Here is a 16,925-nt window from a genome sequence, read left to right as displayed (position 1 = left end):
TTCTGACTTTTTTTTCTCAGAATTCTGACTTTTCTCTCTCAGAATTCTGACTTTTTTGTTAGTCTCAGAATTCTGACTTTTCTTCAAATTCTGACTTTAATCTCAGAAAACTGACTTTTTTCTCAGAATTCAGATTTTTCTTTAATCTTGGAATTCTGACTTTTTTTCTCAGAATTCTGACTTTTCTCTCAGAATTCTGATTTTTTTGTTAGTCTCAGAATTCTGACTTTTTCTTTAATCTCATAATTCAGATTTTTTTCCTCAGAATCCATGCTGTTTTATTTGTTTTTCTTTCTTTCTTTCTTTTTTTTTTACATGTGGCCCTAATACTCTTCTGTAAGAAGTGGATTCTACCACAGGAAAATGAAGACATTTAGCAGTTTGACAGGACTTGAACAGGGTAGTAGAGGAGTGGCACAGAACGAAACAGCTGGCAATATGTGACATAAAAGCATCTGTATTGGTAATTACACAGAATTCATTCCACAGAAGTTAGGACAACGGTTCCAACCTTAGACTGTATGTGAAAATGAATTTCAGGATTAGACAAATGTAATGTCAGTTGTTTAAAGCAGTTAAACACAAACGTCACCTGCAACTTGGGCCAAATTTGAAAGTAACATCTGTCAATCACAGCAAAGTCCACTTGTGTTGTGTTTTATCATCTCATTGCGTACTACACCAAAACTGACGTGTCCTATTCAAAAAGCATAAACTAGTGATTCAGATTACATTAGCTCCTCCGGAAAATGTTAACAAGCTCGTTTTCTACCGAGTCCTTTTTGCAACCACAGGAGTCACCGTCTGGTGCTACGTCCATTTTATACTCACGGTTCCAAGTGTGCTGCCTGTCAAAATAAAACTGCCACTACCTCAATCCTCAACACAGTGACACACAAGAGTGTAATGGAAACACAGAGCAACCGCTTGTTAGAGGACGCGCAACGACAAGTCGACACGATTAGTCAACATTCCATTTTAACAAATAAGCGCTCATACATAAAACAAAAACGTTGATTTGCATGTGCTAATTTCTCCAGACAGAGAATAACTAGACTTCTCGTTAATTCATCCATTTGCATTAGCATTTCTTGTCCAAATCCCATGCTTAGTAATTACTTTTTATTTCCATCTCAAGACACTTTATTTCTGTGGGCCACAAATTCCATGAAGAAACCATGACAACATGCTAATAATGTAGCTTTTTTTGTAATAATTCTTAAAAACTTCCACTTTGTCATTACTCTGAAGGCGATTTGATAACAAAAAAGACAATAAAGATACCACACTGAGCCAAACAACTGATAAACATTTAAACAAAAAAGAAACAGAATGAGTTGACCATTTCATGTCAAAGCTGAGCTTTGAGCATAGTTGAAAATCCTTTAGCTAAGTAAATTAAGGAATAGTAATAAAAGAAGCTCTGACACATTTTTTGTCAGTTTTTTGTTCTAGGTATTATAAAATGGCGACCAGAGGGAAAGAAACTGATTGATTTAGTCCTTTGTCTCCATTGTCTCTTGGTGTATTTAACATTGCACGTCACATTTACCTACGTCTTAACAACAATAAGCAGCAACAACAAGTTCGAGCGAGTGCTGTTACTCCAGCAGCTGCTTTGGTCCACATCAGAGTCTTAAGTAAGGCCGAGAACACCAAATTGCTCCCTTCAATTGGAAATTAAGTCGGTGAGATTGGACGAGTGTGTAAACTTTGCAGTGTTAACTGCTTGAAGAGGCCATTAAGACTCAGTAAATGCAGTTACTTCAAGTATTTACTCAAAGTATTTTGATTTGTACTTTACTTGGATAAGAATTCCGCAAAAAAACGACAACAAAAACAAAAAAACAGGCTGTGACATTATTCCATTGACGTGACTCAAAAACTCAAAGTGATTACGCAGCCAGTCGCATAATTCTTCATTTAACTCGATATCATTCTTTCATACGCAGCGATGTCACGGCAGATCAAGTCAGACTGAGGAGGACGCAAATTGTGTTTGACATTTTCATTCCATTCCGTTCTGTAGTTCAAAGAAATAATTAAAAGTCCACAAGTCTTGTTTGAGGGGTTAGCACGGGTTAAGTGGGAGGGCAGAGATATCAAGAAGACTTCCATCGCTGAGCAGTGGCATTTGCAGGCAGGGAGACAGGGAGGCATCATTTTCTCATCAGGAAAATCTTATATTTGCGCCCGTGGGGACTGCTCCTTGCAAAAGGGGAAGCAGAGACGCTATTAGTCATCCTACAGCAGTACAGAAAGGCAGTATATCCCATTAAATCATTACTTATTATGAGTAGAATTTTGATGGGGAGTGATTATGGGCCTCTATTACAGCTCAGCGGGGGTGAAGCCAAATTATTTTGCACCCTGCTGTGACACTGGTAAAAAGCGGAACAACGACTTTCCCTGTTGACTTAAATCTGCTGTCATTGAAATAAATGTTTACATGATAAACTGCTACATGTCCTCGTTTAGACCCGGAATTAACATTCGTCTCAAGGGATTTGTTGGGGGGAAAAAATGGCATTAAAATGTGCCACAGATGTGTCTCCTTTCATGTGATGGGACGCTAATCGAACACAAGTTGACATCAGATGAGTCGGCTGTTTGTGTTTGTGCTCGTGTGAGTGACAGCTACAGAAAAACAGGAGCAGCGTGAATCAAATTCCTATGCTCCCGCTGCTGTAACATGAAATAAACATTCATGTGCTGCATAGATCCCATATGGTCTAGTGGTTAGGATTCCTGGTTTTCACCCAGGTGGCCCGGGTTCAACTCCCGGTATGGGAATTGTACAGTTTCATAACTTAACAGAAATTGAGATTGTTGCTGATTTGAGTCCTAGATCCACGTCAGTCCACTGTTCCTAGTGGAGACTTCTTCTATGTATCTTATTCCTTTTTTGTGAGTCGCTTTGGATAAACGTGTCTGCGAAATGCTTAATACCAGGTCTAAACAGGGTCAAACGTAAGATGTGCAAGTGCGGGAAGAAACGATTTGCGTAACCAATCATGAGCCAGAATTCCATGAAGATGCAGTCTTTCTACACATGATTGTATACGTTTACATGCACAGTTAAATAGCGCTAATGTTGTAGTCCGAACAACTTGAGTCTGAGTCTACTTACTCTCTCTATAAACTAGTGCGTATTTAATCCAGCTAGGTTAGTCCGACTAAGACTAGCTTGATTTTATTTGGACTAACGTGTTTACATGACATTAAGAAAACCAAATTATTGTCTTAGTCTGACTAAAATCAGACTTTTAACATGCAGCAACAGACGTTAGGAAGTTAGCCAAATGACAACACTGCAACAGCAGCTTTAAACCAGAGATTAAACTACTGGCACCAACTGGTACAAAGGCCCCTTTGTATCAGCTTTGATAATCGTCTTTTTCCTTTATCTTGCCATGCATGAAAACTCACCACACTTGGCGAACACGCCAGAACCGACCACCATTGTGATCTGATTGAGTTTTAGCGCAATCCATTGAATTCTGCAGGAATTATAGTAAAACAAAAAGAAAGAAAATCACATTTTGCGTTACCGCTAGCTAACCTTTCTCTGACCTGGATTCAGGCCTCTGCCCCATCTATATTCTTTTTCATCTTCTTCTAAGGGACAATCTGTTGACGATGATAACCTACAAGGCCAGTCATTGCGCCACCAACTGGTAAGAGGATGTAAGCCTTCAGTAACAAACATTGTTTCAATAATATGAAGCTTTCAGTGTGGGTGGTCCCTAACTCATGTTACTCAATGTATTGTATCAATCCAACTGAATAATTAAAATGTTTCCCATCACCAGATGAGTATTGTAGCCCAAGAAGGAAAGCAAAATAAAATACAAAAATCTATAAAAAAAACAAAACAAAACCAAACTAAATCCAATTACTTTAATCTGTCTGAATAGGGTGTTTAATTAACTTTTAATAATATCCAGGGGCCACGCAGAATAGTGCAACAGCTACACTGAAACTCAGCAGCCTCATAAAAAGAGAGAATAAACAGTATACAAACGTGGAGCAAATTCTTTGTGTTCTTTTTTTGGTTGTACGTTGACGAGTTATTAGCGGTGAGTCAACAGCAGATTTAGCGAAAGCTGGCGCACAGACCCTTGGTATTGGCTGCGATTTGAACTTGGATTAGACTAGATTAAATAACAGGGTGAGTACATTATTGTGTTTCAGGCTTATATATATTCGTGACATGGGATTTTCTAAACCCCCAAACACATACAACTGTAAAGATCATCAAGGCGAAATGTGAAACTGATTAAAAAACATAATGAAACCATTTGAATAAAAGGGCAAAACAATATGAGTGATCGGTTTATTTTCCACACAGTGGGCTTATATAATAATAAATGTGACATTTTGGTATATATAAGGTTTAGATGAGCAGATCAATACCATCCATCCATCTTCAACTGCTTTATCCTCCACATGAGGGTCACAGGGGGGGGCGCCGTGCATAGTGCATACATCACAGAGACACATATAGGGACAAAAAACCATACACTCCCTGTGCCGAGGTGAGCAGGTGTGCCGAGGCGAGCCGGTGGAAACACCCCATTAGAGTGACCAATTTACCTAATCCCCAAATCTGCATGTTTTTGGACTGTGGGAGGAGGACACTGCGGAACCGAGAGAAAACCCACAATCACATGGGGAGAGCATGGACCAGGTCTTGAACACGGGTCTTGCTGTAAAGGCAAGAGTGCTAACCACTACAGCAACCCAAAAGTTGCTTCTCCTCCCAGTTCATTGAGGTAAAGTCATGTTTTCTTAAGCAGTATTCTTGTTTTGTTTCGTTGACCTCTTTTATTGGGCCCAGAACTGCACTTGGAATCTTGACTTCCTGGACCATAAATCCTTTTTCTTATATTATATTATCCTTTGTTCCTTTGGCTGCTTGGTCCACAACAGTGAGCTTCATAACACATGTTCTTATTTTATTCCAGATGTAAAAAAAAAAAAAGAAAGAACAAAAAAAGAAGAAGCAGAAAACAAATTCAGTGTCTTGGAAATTAAACTGTTTTGTGAGTTGTGGGCAGGACAGCAAGCCCAAATGTTTCTTTTTTAACAAGCAACAAATAAATCTATCCTTGTGTTTGGATGTGTATGCTGTGATCTGGGCCTGTTACAGGGCACTGAGTGAAGCGAGGCTCACAAAGGCGCCCCCTTCATCTGCTCGTGTCTTTGCCTTTGAAAAACACTCTTGTTTGTTTACTCCTCAGCCTCAAATTGTGCGCGATGCTTGGTTAGATTTCCATCAGGATCCGGCTGGAGGTCACCGGAGAGGCACAACCTGGGTCCTGTGAAGACTTTCAGCTGCCTATCTTTAGCAGAGCAGAGCTCTAATGTAACCACAACAAAAGCCTGAGTGAAAATTCAGCGCGAGAGACTCAAAGACTTAATGATATCCTCAGATAAAGTTCTGACAACCCATTTTTTTTTCCACACACAACTTAATGAATATTTGATGATAATATTTGGTGAGTATGAATCAGCCTGCGAGAGAGAGTTACTTCTCCAAGCTTAAATGACTTCTTATATTACGACGGAACACGGTTTTAGCTCATAACATCTGTTTACAGACTTCAAAATACTATTGCATCATAATGTACACGTGTCTAATTGACATAATTGATAATTAACTTTTGCATTTTGAGCTTGTGTCGGATACAAATTGTCATAAGACGCGTCCTCCGTTTGTGTTTGTGTGAGTGACAGAAAGAGAGCAAAGCTCAACTCCCGCCGCTGTAACATTAAAAAAAGAAACTGATCAGGGGAAATAGGTAATGATGTCAGTTAGGGGCCCATTTCCATAACACCTAAAAGGAGGACACACAACTATTTTGGTAATTAATCGAACGGTTTGAGTGTTTTTTTCAATAATTAAAACAAATTTATCTGATTTTCCAGCTTCTTAATGTGAATATTTTCTGTTTCCTTGGCTCCATGTAACAAATAAATCAATACCAAACAATACCTTGCAGTATATGCAGTCTTAACTTGTTGCATACATGTAAGAAATAAATATAAAGCTGCATCATATCAAGAAAATGCATAGTTCAACGTCTATCCGCAATATTTCTGCTGTTTGTTTGGTTGCCAATGAACATCTGGCACAAACTTCTAAAAAAAAATAACATGACATAATGGAAAAGGTAGCTGTTGTTTTTGTGTTTGTACCAACAACTAAGCAACAAATAAAGCTTTGCAACACAATAACCATCACTCTAGCCGTCATTTTGACATAGGAGTGGCTCAATATGTATTCAATGTTATGGACTTTAAGGTTCCAACGTCCCTTTTACTTCAGAGCAGAAAATAATGAGAAAAGCGTAAAAAAAAACGTTTATAAAGTACTTTGTAGATAAGAACAAGCTCCAGAAGCTGCTGCTGCTGCTGCTGCCGATGAGACAGAAGGTCAAAGTCTCATGTGATGTTCCACAACGATACAAATAAATGTTGCCGTGTTAATTAAACGCGTCACATTATCATCAAAAGAGATTCATGTTAAAGAGCATCAGATTACGTTAGTACAGAGAGAGGTGATAAAGGTCCCAGTGAAGAGTTAGACGTATAATGTTGTCGTAATATCTTCTCTTATTTTTTATATTCTTTTTATCTGATTGTAGCAGTTTAAAAATGTTCATTCCGTAATTCCGTGCTATAACAAGTAAATTCCCCAGGTTTGGGATCAATAAAGGCTAATCTAATCTAATCTACGTGTGTCAGACACTGTTGCTCATTAACGTTACACTTAAGCAGATGGAAGAAGCGTCCGAGCATCTCCATTATGAAGGAGAGGGAAAAGCGAGTCTGGTCAGCCCGGGCGGTCGATTAACACACACCTTTGCTTCTCAGATTATAATCCTAGCACCGTAATCCAAACTATGCACAAATGGGTTGTTTAATGACAGTATGTTACTTTTTATAAAAAAAAACTATTTCATGATAAAACCGGTTATAATCTTTCTTTTCTTTAGCTGACTTTGATTCAGAGCCATGGTTCCCACCCTGGGGTGCAAACCCCCTCAGGGGATCACCTGAGATCAGATGAGGGGCACAGAGCTTTGAGGTTGTGAGGTTGTTAATATGATATTTGTGCATTTTAAACGTAGAAAATCACCCAGATTAAACCCCATTATTTGGTCTATTATTATTACCAACACCTTTGTGACCTCTGAACTTCATGACACAAGTCTCAGCGTGTCAGTTAGCAGCTATACCTGATGTCAGTGTTACCTTGGTTTTGATTGGACAGTTTTTATCCGTACACACTGTGAAATAGGAAGAATTGTTAGTAATTATTCACTTTATTCTTTTTTGGTGGTGTTTTGCGTGGACAGGGGTGGAGTTTTTAATTTATTTCCCATGTATATTTGAAAAAAAAAATCACTTTATACAGCATCCGCATCCATCTGTCGACTGATCGGCACGTTTTGTTACTGCTGTAGCTCCATGGTGCCACTTTTTGCTTCAGGCTACGCGGCTGCATGCTTGGCTATTTTCTTCGTTCGTATTGAAAATGATTTTTTTTTTTTTTCTCCTTCCCCACAAAGATTTGCAATGACTCCAACAGAACTACCTGCAGATTCCTTTAGGGCACAAAACAATCATCCATATGTGACAAATCAACAAATATTATATGAACATGCTGAGAAACAAATGTGTTTTCAGGACCATTTTCAGTGTTTTAATGTAGTGGTGAAGTGTTTTAAAATATTAATATACATCTTCTTATAATGCTGCCAAGAATATCCCTGACAAATGTTCCTATTTCTGTTAATTTAACTGTCACATACTGATGCAGATATCCTTGAGATATGATTTTGTAAGGTAAGGCTTTTAAAGGACAGATTAAAGTTAGTATAATGACAAGAGAATCTGTAAAAAAAAAGAAAAAAAAGAGTAACACTCTTTCTCAACGGCTGCCCCTGGATTACTCTCAGATTTCAGAGGTCGGAAAATCTTGGGGACTATTTCACACCACATAAGCCGAACCGGCCCAAGTGAGGAAGAAAAAAACCATACCGGGGCTGTGCATGACCGCTCAGGAGTCAGTCCGAGGATCAGAGTGTCAAGTGTGGTGTAAGTTTGGAGAACAGAAATGCTCCAGTCAGGCTTTGGGAAGTTTCTCGAAAACCCTTCTCGTGTGACCTCATCTCACGGATTTAGTGGCTGAGCACTTCACACCAATTATGTGAACTAGCAGCTACTATCAGTCAGGTCAGGTCTCTTCATCGATAAAGGGGCTGGGGAAACTGACGGGGTTCAGTCCGCACAGTAGTGATTTTCACAGATCAATTAACAACACATTGCGTTAACGTAATTACGGTTTGTGCTATCGGAAAAATTCCGAACGGTTTCTGAAAAGCTGACAAGTTGCATGTCAAAGCTAATGCGTGGTTATTACGGTACTTTCACTCGTGCTGTTGCAGTAAGCAACAGAGAGGAGAGAGTTGTAAAATCACCTCTACATAGTCTCCATTGACATTGAGACAAAAACTCAACCAAATGTTATTTTAAGTATGTATTATACTGTTCAAATGTCAAATTTACCACCCAAAATATAGTGTCTGTGTACAACTACAGTGTTTTTTCTTCATTTGAAACTAAAACACACTATTTTTATATAGATATTGAAAGTTATTCTGGAAACATTGACATTTTCTGGCCATTTTATAATTAAAATAAGCCAAAAAAGACATTTTGAGGCTTTGGTGTTAAAGGGTTAATCAACTTTTCAATCAATCATACTTTTTTTAAACAAAGTCACTCAGAGAACTTTCCTTGGCTCCGGGTTTTCCATTTCACAGCATTTTGCCATTGCACTGACTTCACTTCCAATGATCATATGGGTTAATGGGAGGACAAGTCTGTTGTATTGGAAATGATTAACATAACGCACAGAGAATTGCCACTGAAGCTCCCACAATTAAAACTGTCCCAAATCCTCCCAATGATTCAGAGCTGCAAATAAAAAACTTTCACCATCTGTCAGACCAAATGGAAGGAAAAGCAAATGTCAGCACGCACAAACACCAAGTATCCAACAACACAAGCTGAAGACGCCCTGCATGAGTCACTGCTGACAACTGATTCCATCCACTGCCAGTGATCAGGTTTCTCACACATGGTGGAATTTGTGGCAAAAGTTTGATCATTTTCTCACATCATCATTTCTTTCTTCAGCTGGCTATGATGAACTGTAAATGATAAAATATGTGTATATATATGGCTATGTTTATAAAATGTAAACAATGTTACGCAGTCAGAGAATTAAGTTTTTGAAATGGCACCTTTTAAAAGGTGTAAAATTACTGTATCGGTAGATACTCGAAAAATGGTATTGGGCAATCTCTAGTATAAAGTATATACAATAGAAAAATTGGAACAGAATTAGAAATGTTTCATAAATAATTCAAAATTCTGAGAAAAATGTCATAATTCTGAGATAAAAATCAGAAGATTAAACTCAGAATTCTGAGATTCAAGTCAGAATTCTCAGTTTTAAATCAGAATTCTGAGATTAAAGTCTGAATTCTGAGAAAAAAAGTCAAAGTACTGAGACTTAAGTCAGAATTCTGAGATTAAAGTCAGAGGATTAAAGTCAGATTCTCAGAATTTTCTCAGAATTCTGAGATTAAAGTCAGATTCTCAGAATTTTCTCAGAATTCTGAGATTAAAGTCTGAATTCTGAGAAAAAAAGGTCAAAGTACTGAGACTTAAATCAGAATTCTGAGATTAAAGTCAGAGGATTAAAGTCTGATTCTCAGAATTTTCTCAGAATTCTGAGATTAAAGTCAGATTATTAAAATCAGATTCTCAGAATTTTCTCAGAATTCTGAGATTAAAGTCAGAGAATTAAAGTCAGATTCTCAGAATTTTCTCAGAATTCTGACATTAATCTCAGAATTCATGTTGTTTTATTTACTTTTTGTACATGTGTCCCAAATACTCTTCCATAGTAATTCATGTGATTGTTCTAAATGAACACAAAAACAAAACAAAACAAAATCGCACTGTCAGTGTGGAGCGTAGCACCATGCCGGTTCAGCGCGAGTGTCTCTTTGAGGAGTCGTTTGTCGCTACTGTCACTTCCCCGGGTGTGCTTTCTGAACCGCGGCATGTTCTGCAGCCACTAATCATGGAAGGAATCTCGGAGATGAAACCAGTGTGTGACACTGAGAGTGGAAAAACATGAGCCACACGATTCTGGTTAAAAACACTCTAAAAACACGTCAAACTTATATAAAATGATAAAAATAGACAGCATCAGGGGGCTTTGCTGCACTTACTTGGCTTCGAAAAATTCATGCGTGTCCAAGTGCAGTAGGTAATTGGTGAGAACAAGACTTAATTAGTACTCAGGGTGAAACTGTTGCATCTGTACAGGGACTGCAGATGAAAAATAGTCACTCGGCTAAGCATTCACCTGCTGGAAACATTTTATCATTCATCTGTAAAAAGATCTAAACAAACAAGCTGGGTTTATTGGCTGGCTGTATTTGCAGAAATGATGAAATCGACAAGGTTCCTTGAATGCATGTTCAAGCTGCTCCTCCTGTAGAAGTGTTGCAAACCTAATAATCAGTCATCAAAACAGTTGACAATTTAGTTATTAACCCAATAATCGTTGCATATCTACTGATTACTCATGTTAACTAACAGAAATAGTCGGGCTGACTTATTGAAAACCAGGAAGTGACTGTACATGAAGTGAATTACTTTTAGACTTTTGTTCCTGTGACAAGCAGCTTCTTTGCTGTTTAGGAACTCTATTTTTTTTAGTCAAACAATTAGATAATAAATAAATAAATAAAACCTGCAGATGCTTTTAAAACAACCTAAAGTCCTAAAACAAAAAAAAACCCAGTGAGACTGAGTGGGTGTAAAGCCATGGATTAATTTCTGTCACAACAAAACCTGTGAGCTCTCTGACCTTTCTTTGAAGGTCTCAGTCTCCCCAGACGAAAACCGATTACAAACACATTAAGTCTCTGTTAATGCCTTCATGTTTTCACTTAAGGTCCACTGTGTCCTGTATGACACAGATGTGTTGTGATTTTTTTTTATAGTTAAATGGGAGAGCGGAAGGGAATTATGCAAGGGAACTTCAAGTCACTCAAACCGCCGTCTCCATATCCTTCAGGAGGTTAAAATACTCAACATCACTTCACTTTTTTTGTGAAACTAACTTTTCATCAGAAGCGAAAATATGCTCACTCGTGCACATGCAGAAGAATCTCACGGTTTGAGTCGCGGGTTTCCAAACAAACCTCAACCCTTTCAGTGTTATTTTAAGAGCTTCTCTCTGTGTAAACACAAACTCTGCCAAAGGATGTTACAGACCATTTCTTCTCTTTTTTTTTTTTCTCCCCCACTTAGTAGCTGCAAGAGGTGAATCAGTTGCAAAAGATTCAGCAATTTGCCAACATATCTGTGAGTCTTTGGGGAGGTCTGTCATGCACCTGGATTTCAGCTCAGTAATAACACTAACAAATACTTTTTGATGAGGATTTATTTTTCTGTGTTATTGGCTTCGCTTACATGTGCAATATTTGACCTTATTTGCTCTGCTGTCTCTCACACGTTGCCTTTTTAGGGCAGATTTTTTTTGGCTAGTAAGGTTTACATTTGGGGTAATTCCCTTGTAAGTCGCTTTGGATAAAAGCGTCTGCTAAATGACACGTGATGTAATGTAATGGGTAACTAGTAGAGAAAATACCAGTTTTGCCTTTTGTGTCGTTCTTTTTATTTATGGTTGGAATGTTGGAATGATTTTTTGCCAAAGAAGGCCTCAGTCTAAGTTAGGGATGGGCATCAGTATTTGATTATTCCTTGATTATAACTATATATATATCGTCTTTTTGACGATCAGGTGCTTTGGCAATTCAAAATATACTACAAATATGCAAAACAAAGCTTTCTAATCCAGTCACTATATCATTTTTGGTGCATCTATTATCATAAGGTGGTCACAGCAGCAAGTATTTCGTTAGTGGACTTTATGGCTGCAACTAACAATTATTTTCATAATCCATTAATCTTTTCATTATTTTCTTGATTAATTGAGTAATCGTTTGGTTGAAAAATAATGATCAGTGTTTCCTAAACCTGGAAAGGATGATGTTCTCAAATGTCTTGTTTTGTCCACAAACAAAAATCATTCAGTTTTGATGATTTATTTGTTTTTAGAGCAACACAACCTGAAAATATTCACATTTGAAAAGCTGAAAAATCTGAAATCTTGCTTTGAATTATTAAAAAAACCCAAAAACAGTCAAACCGATTTATCAATTATTGGAATTGTTGTTTTCAGCCTTAGTGGACATGTGTGAGAGAAATGATGACATCTACAAGGTTCCTTGAATGCATCTTGAAGCTGCTCCTCTGAACTCAACCCACTGTAAACCCTGCATTACTTTCACTCACTCTCATGTGCTTGAGTTTAGAATATTTTTAAATATTTGACAAATAAAATCATTTAATATCCGAATTGTGCTAGAAATGCTAATCCATAATCTTAATGTAACAATGTCAATTAGTATTATATAACATGTGTTATGTATAATTATATGTATATAATTTATGAAAAGTGTCCTTGGGTATTCTGGAGGCACAACTAGTAAATTCTAGTAAAAATCTGCCTTTTTGTATGTTTTTCTTTTTAAATGTATTCTTTTTATTATTCTTTTTTTATTGCAAACTGAATATTGTTGCATTAAAAAATATATATATTTAGAAATTCCCCAATCAAACTTTTTTTGTAAAGCACTTTAAAACAGTGCTGTATAGAATAACAAATAATAATAATAAAAAAAATACATTTAAAATATAATTGAATAAATTATATAATTTTAAGATCATATCGTCCAAGCCTACTGAACACTTGCTTTTGGTCATTTGAGTTAGAGACTCCTGTTTTAAGCTAAGCTGAAGCTCGTTAAGATCTCATTAAGAACATGACCAAGTACATTGCATTAATATGTGATTTGCCTATCGGTAAACACATACATAACCATTAAAATGTAGGAAACGACTATTATTGTGTATAATAATACGTTTTTATTGAGCGTTAAATGACATCACTACATTACTACATGTGCTTTGGTACCATAGAGCGTTAGAAAGTGGATATGTATATCTATGTGTCATATAGGAAGCGTAGCTGCATAAGCGATTCCTGTCAGACGTATCAGAAAGTGGTAATTTGCAGATTCTGCAGCAGCCAGCAGCAATTAGCAAGAAAAGATACTCGTGCTTGTTGATGCAAAGAGATCATTTCCACTGGGCTGAGTGAGTCATCGAGCCTCCAGCTCTACTGTGACAGGCCGCTCAAACCCTCCTGTCACGTCTGTTACTGAGACGACCACCCTTCATACTCCTCGCACTCGGACACTTTGTGAGCGAGTGTGTGATTAATGTTTGAGGGAAAAAACGCGGCGTCCATCCCACATCAGGAATCTTGCAATGTAACGGACGTTGAGTGACGCTTTACGGTAAGAAAAGGTATAAGCGCAGGCGTATAGTTTCCTGAAAGGCCATCTATATCATTTAACGTGAGGCGCTGGCAGGATGTTCATCTTCATAATCCCACCGGCAGCACACAAAAGTCCTTCTTGGAGGACAGAAAACATGTTGGCTTGGATTCGCATGAACTGGTGGATTGTGGGAAGATCCAGTTACACTGGGACACAATCCACACAATTAAAAAGAAATGAGCAAATAAAATCAATGAGGATTGCTTACATTGTGGTGTCAAAGGACTCAACAGAGGACAAATGAACCCTATATCTCAATTAGGAGAACACAGGCACAGCTGTGTGTGTGTGTGCAATAAGGGAATACTGTGGTGTACAAACCACCTTTCATTACATCGACTATGAATCCATTAAAATGGGATTGATCATCCTCAAAGTCATATGCCTTTCCACATTGATAATAATAACAGTGGATTTACCATGTGAAGTTTTTAATAATTTTACAGACAGAGATTTTATTCAGCTTTTATTGGCTGCACTAAAAAGAAAATATAGTAACTTAGTTTATTAGCTGTGGCTGGCTAACTACTGTAGCTAACTACTGTTAAAATCCCTCCCTTTACCAAAATTAACTAAACTGCATCAGGCTAATGTTCACATTTACACTATAATCTGCAGAGAATGTACTGCGGGATAATTCATCAAAAGTTAGTGTAGCGCTATAGCTAACAATTATTTTCATAATCGGTTCATTTGCTGTTTATTTGCTTGATTAATCGAGTACTTATTTGCTCCGTAAAATGTCAGCAAATGTTGAAAAATGTTGATCAGTGTTGGAAATGATAATGTCTTGTTTTTGTCCACAAACCAAAATGATTCACTTTTATTGATTTATTTGTTATATGGAGCAAAGAACCCAGGAGGTGCATTCAATGATCCTCGGAATTAGTCCACCCTATTGTAATATTGAAGTATCTAATTGAGTAGTTATTACTGGAAAAGTGTAATCCATCATAGACAACAATCAATATTGTTATTGTACATTTTCTTTTAATATCAAGACATGGACTAACATTTTTCTTTTAATATTTGAGTTTGCTTCTCTTGGGGAATGTGGGGGTTGGGGGCTATCGGCAAATTAATGACTTTTTCATACTTTTCATACTTGAAATCTTGCTGTGAATAAAAAACCACTTCTCCACGTCCTGCTTTTAATTTTAAGTTGCGCGTAGCTCGATTCATTCACTGCCGTCAGTCGGCCATTAAAATGCAGTTGATCTAAGTGTTATCCTGAGAGAGAAAACTGACTCTCACCCTCACTCTCTTTCTCTCAGCGAGTACATTAACAACGTGCCGACAAGAAAAATGATAATGATGCGTTTGTCGTGATGCAGAGTCGGCTACATTTGTCATGATGGCAGGTGACTGATGGTCAGGCATCTTCTGGTGGTCAAACCATGAATTCTGCCCCTGAACATGTGAACCTACACACACACACACACACACACAGCCAACATCACTCAGTGCAGGTATGAGCAGGTAAATAACATCATTTCTCGGGTTTGTTCTCAATGTTCACTGACAAATGTGTCGTCCATTTGCAGCCTGGAAAGCATGAAAGCATCACAATAACCTCAGAAACCTGCAGACTACTGTACTCAGACTTTCATTTTCTAAATGTATAGTGATTATTTTCTTCTTGCTTTCTCTCTGCATAGTCATGTGTGTGTAGGCTACATCAATGTTCTCACCAAGGCTATCGCTGATTCAACAGATTTGAGGAATAACCGCAGTATTACGTATATTTCCTTTTCTGCTTGTCTTTGAATTCTAAGGGCTTTTAATGCCGTGTGCTGGAATGTCTTGACTATTGTGAGGCTCTGCATTTGTTTGGTGTCTTACGATTCGTCTGATTCTCAGTTGTTAAAGCTTTCTTTTCTCACTGATGTTTTAATCAGAATCACAATTGTTTGGTTTTCACAGGTTCAAACGCAGAGGATTTGCTTTGGTGATCTGATGCACAACAAACAATGGAACAAAAAGATTGAAGATTAAAAGACACCAGGTGAATAAATATAAAGACTTAAGAATAAAGTTAAAGAAAACAATTATTGTAAAAATAATGAGCAAACTATTGCACGGTACATATTGTTCTCTTTGTATATTAATATAATATTTATATCTATTGTTATACATATAGTTTCATCCTTCATCCACTATTATTGTGGATATTTAATATTGTTATTATCATTATTGTTATTGTGCTCATAGCTCAAGGTATTATAATTATGTTATATCATCTTATTATTATCATAATTGTTGTCATTGTTATATCATTTCATATGGCTTATAGTATGTCACTGTATTGTATAATATACATTACTTAATATTTTATACTAACATATATTGTTATCATATTATACAATAATTAATGCTATATAACTGGTCTATACTATATTATGATTATTACTACCATTATTATCATTATATGATGATTTAATTCATGCCTATGTGTCCATCAGAAACCCTCCAATGTCATTTATTCACCCACTTTAATGCACATTCAATTGTAGATTTGATCTCTGATAACCTACCTAGCTAACTAGCTCGCTACATAGCTACCTACCTACCTACCTACCTACCCACCAAGGTAAATAGCTAGCTAGCTACGTACCTACCTACCTACATAGCTAGCTAGCTACCTACCTACCTAGCTCGCTACCTAGCTACCTAAAATAAGACAATAAATATGTACAATAAACAACGTGAATGTGTTTGCTAGATTTGAAGAACATATTTACATATATATTTCAAGTTACCACAGGTTAAATATGATGTTTACTCTGTTATAGTAAATATTTCACTCTAACAGTTAAATCACACAAACCTTCTGCACCTGTGTCTTGTTTTCCAAAGCGTGCTATCCTGAAACAAAAGCTGCAATAGCCTGTTCAATTTCAATTTGTTTCACTGATGTAAAAATGAGAGAAGCTTGAGTTTGTTCAAGAGAAAAGAGAAAAGTCATTATCTGGTGTTATCTGATTTATAATCTCTCTGTGTGGGTTTTTTTTTTTTTATAAAAGCTGAGAGCAAATTTATAACATAAATGCCCCTGATTTAGTGAGAATAAGAAAGATAATGGACCATTTTTTTTAGACCTCATGTCCCTCCTTGCTGTGTGAATTAAAAACAAAACAAAGAGGCTAAAGTCTCCCTTTTCTACCGCAGTCTGAACCATCAATGCCGTCAATAGTGACATTTAAGAATGGACAAGGTTCACAGGTAAATGCCATTGAAAGTTCCCTAAAAAAAAAATGAAGGTTGAGACTCTAATCCAATCTTCTCTAATAAGCGATGATTCGAAGGGATGACAATGACAGACAGTGTATGCGCTCGATCCATAAAATTCTGTAATGCATAGAT

General features: G+C 37.1%; 1 protein-coding gene and 1 non-coding gene across 2 annotated transcripts in view; one reads left to right on the top strand and one right to left on the bottom strand.

Moving 5' to 3' along the window:
* Nucleotides 1–16,925, bottom strand: part of LOC122782119 (glypican-6-like) — a 125,485-nt gene that overhangs the window by 33,371 nt on the left and 75,189 nt on the right. The gene's annotated exons all lie outside the window — the stretch shown is intronic.
* trnae-uuc lies at nt 2,722–2,793 on the top strand. Its single transcript has one exon. It is a non-coding gene; the product is annotated as a tRNA-Glu (tRNA).

This window comes from Solea senegalensis, linkage group LG15 (genome assembly GCF_019176455.1).
Source record: "Solea senegalensis isolate Sse05_10M linkage group LG15, IFAPA_SoseM_1, whole genome shotgun sequence".
NCBI classification, from domain to species: Eukaryota; Metazoa; Chordata; class Actinopteri; order Pleuronectiformes; family Soleidae; genus Solea; species Solea senegalensis.
This window is presented reverse-complemented; position numbering and strand designations above follow the sequence as displayed.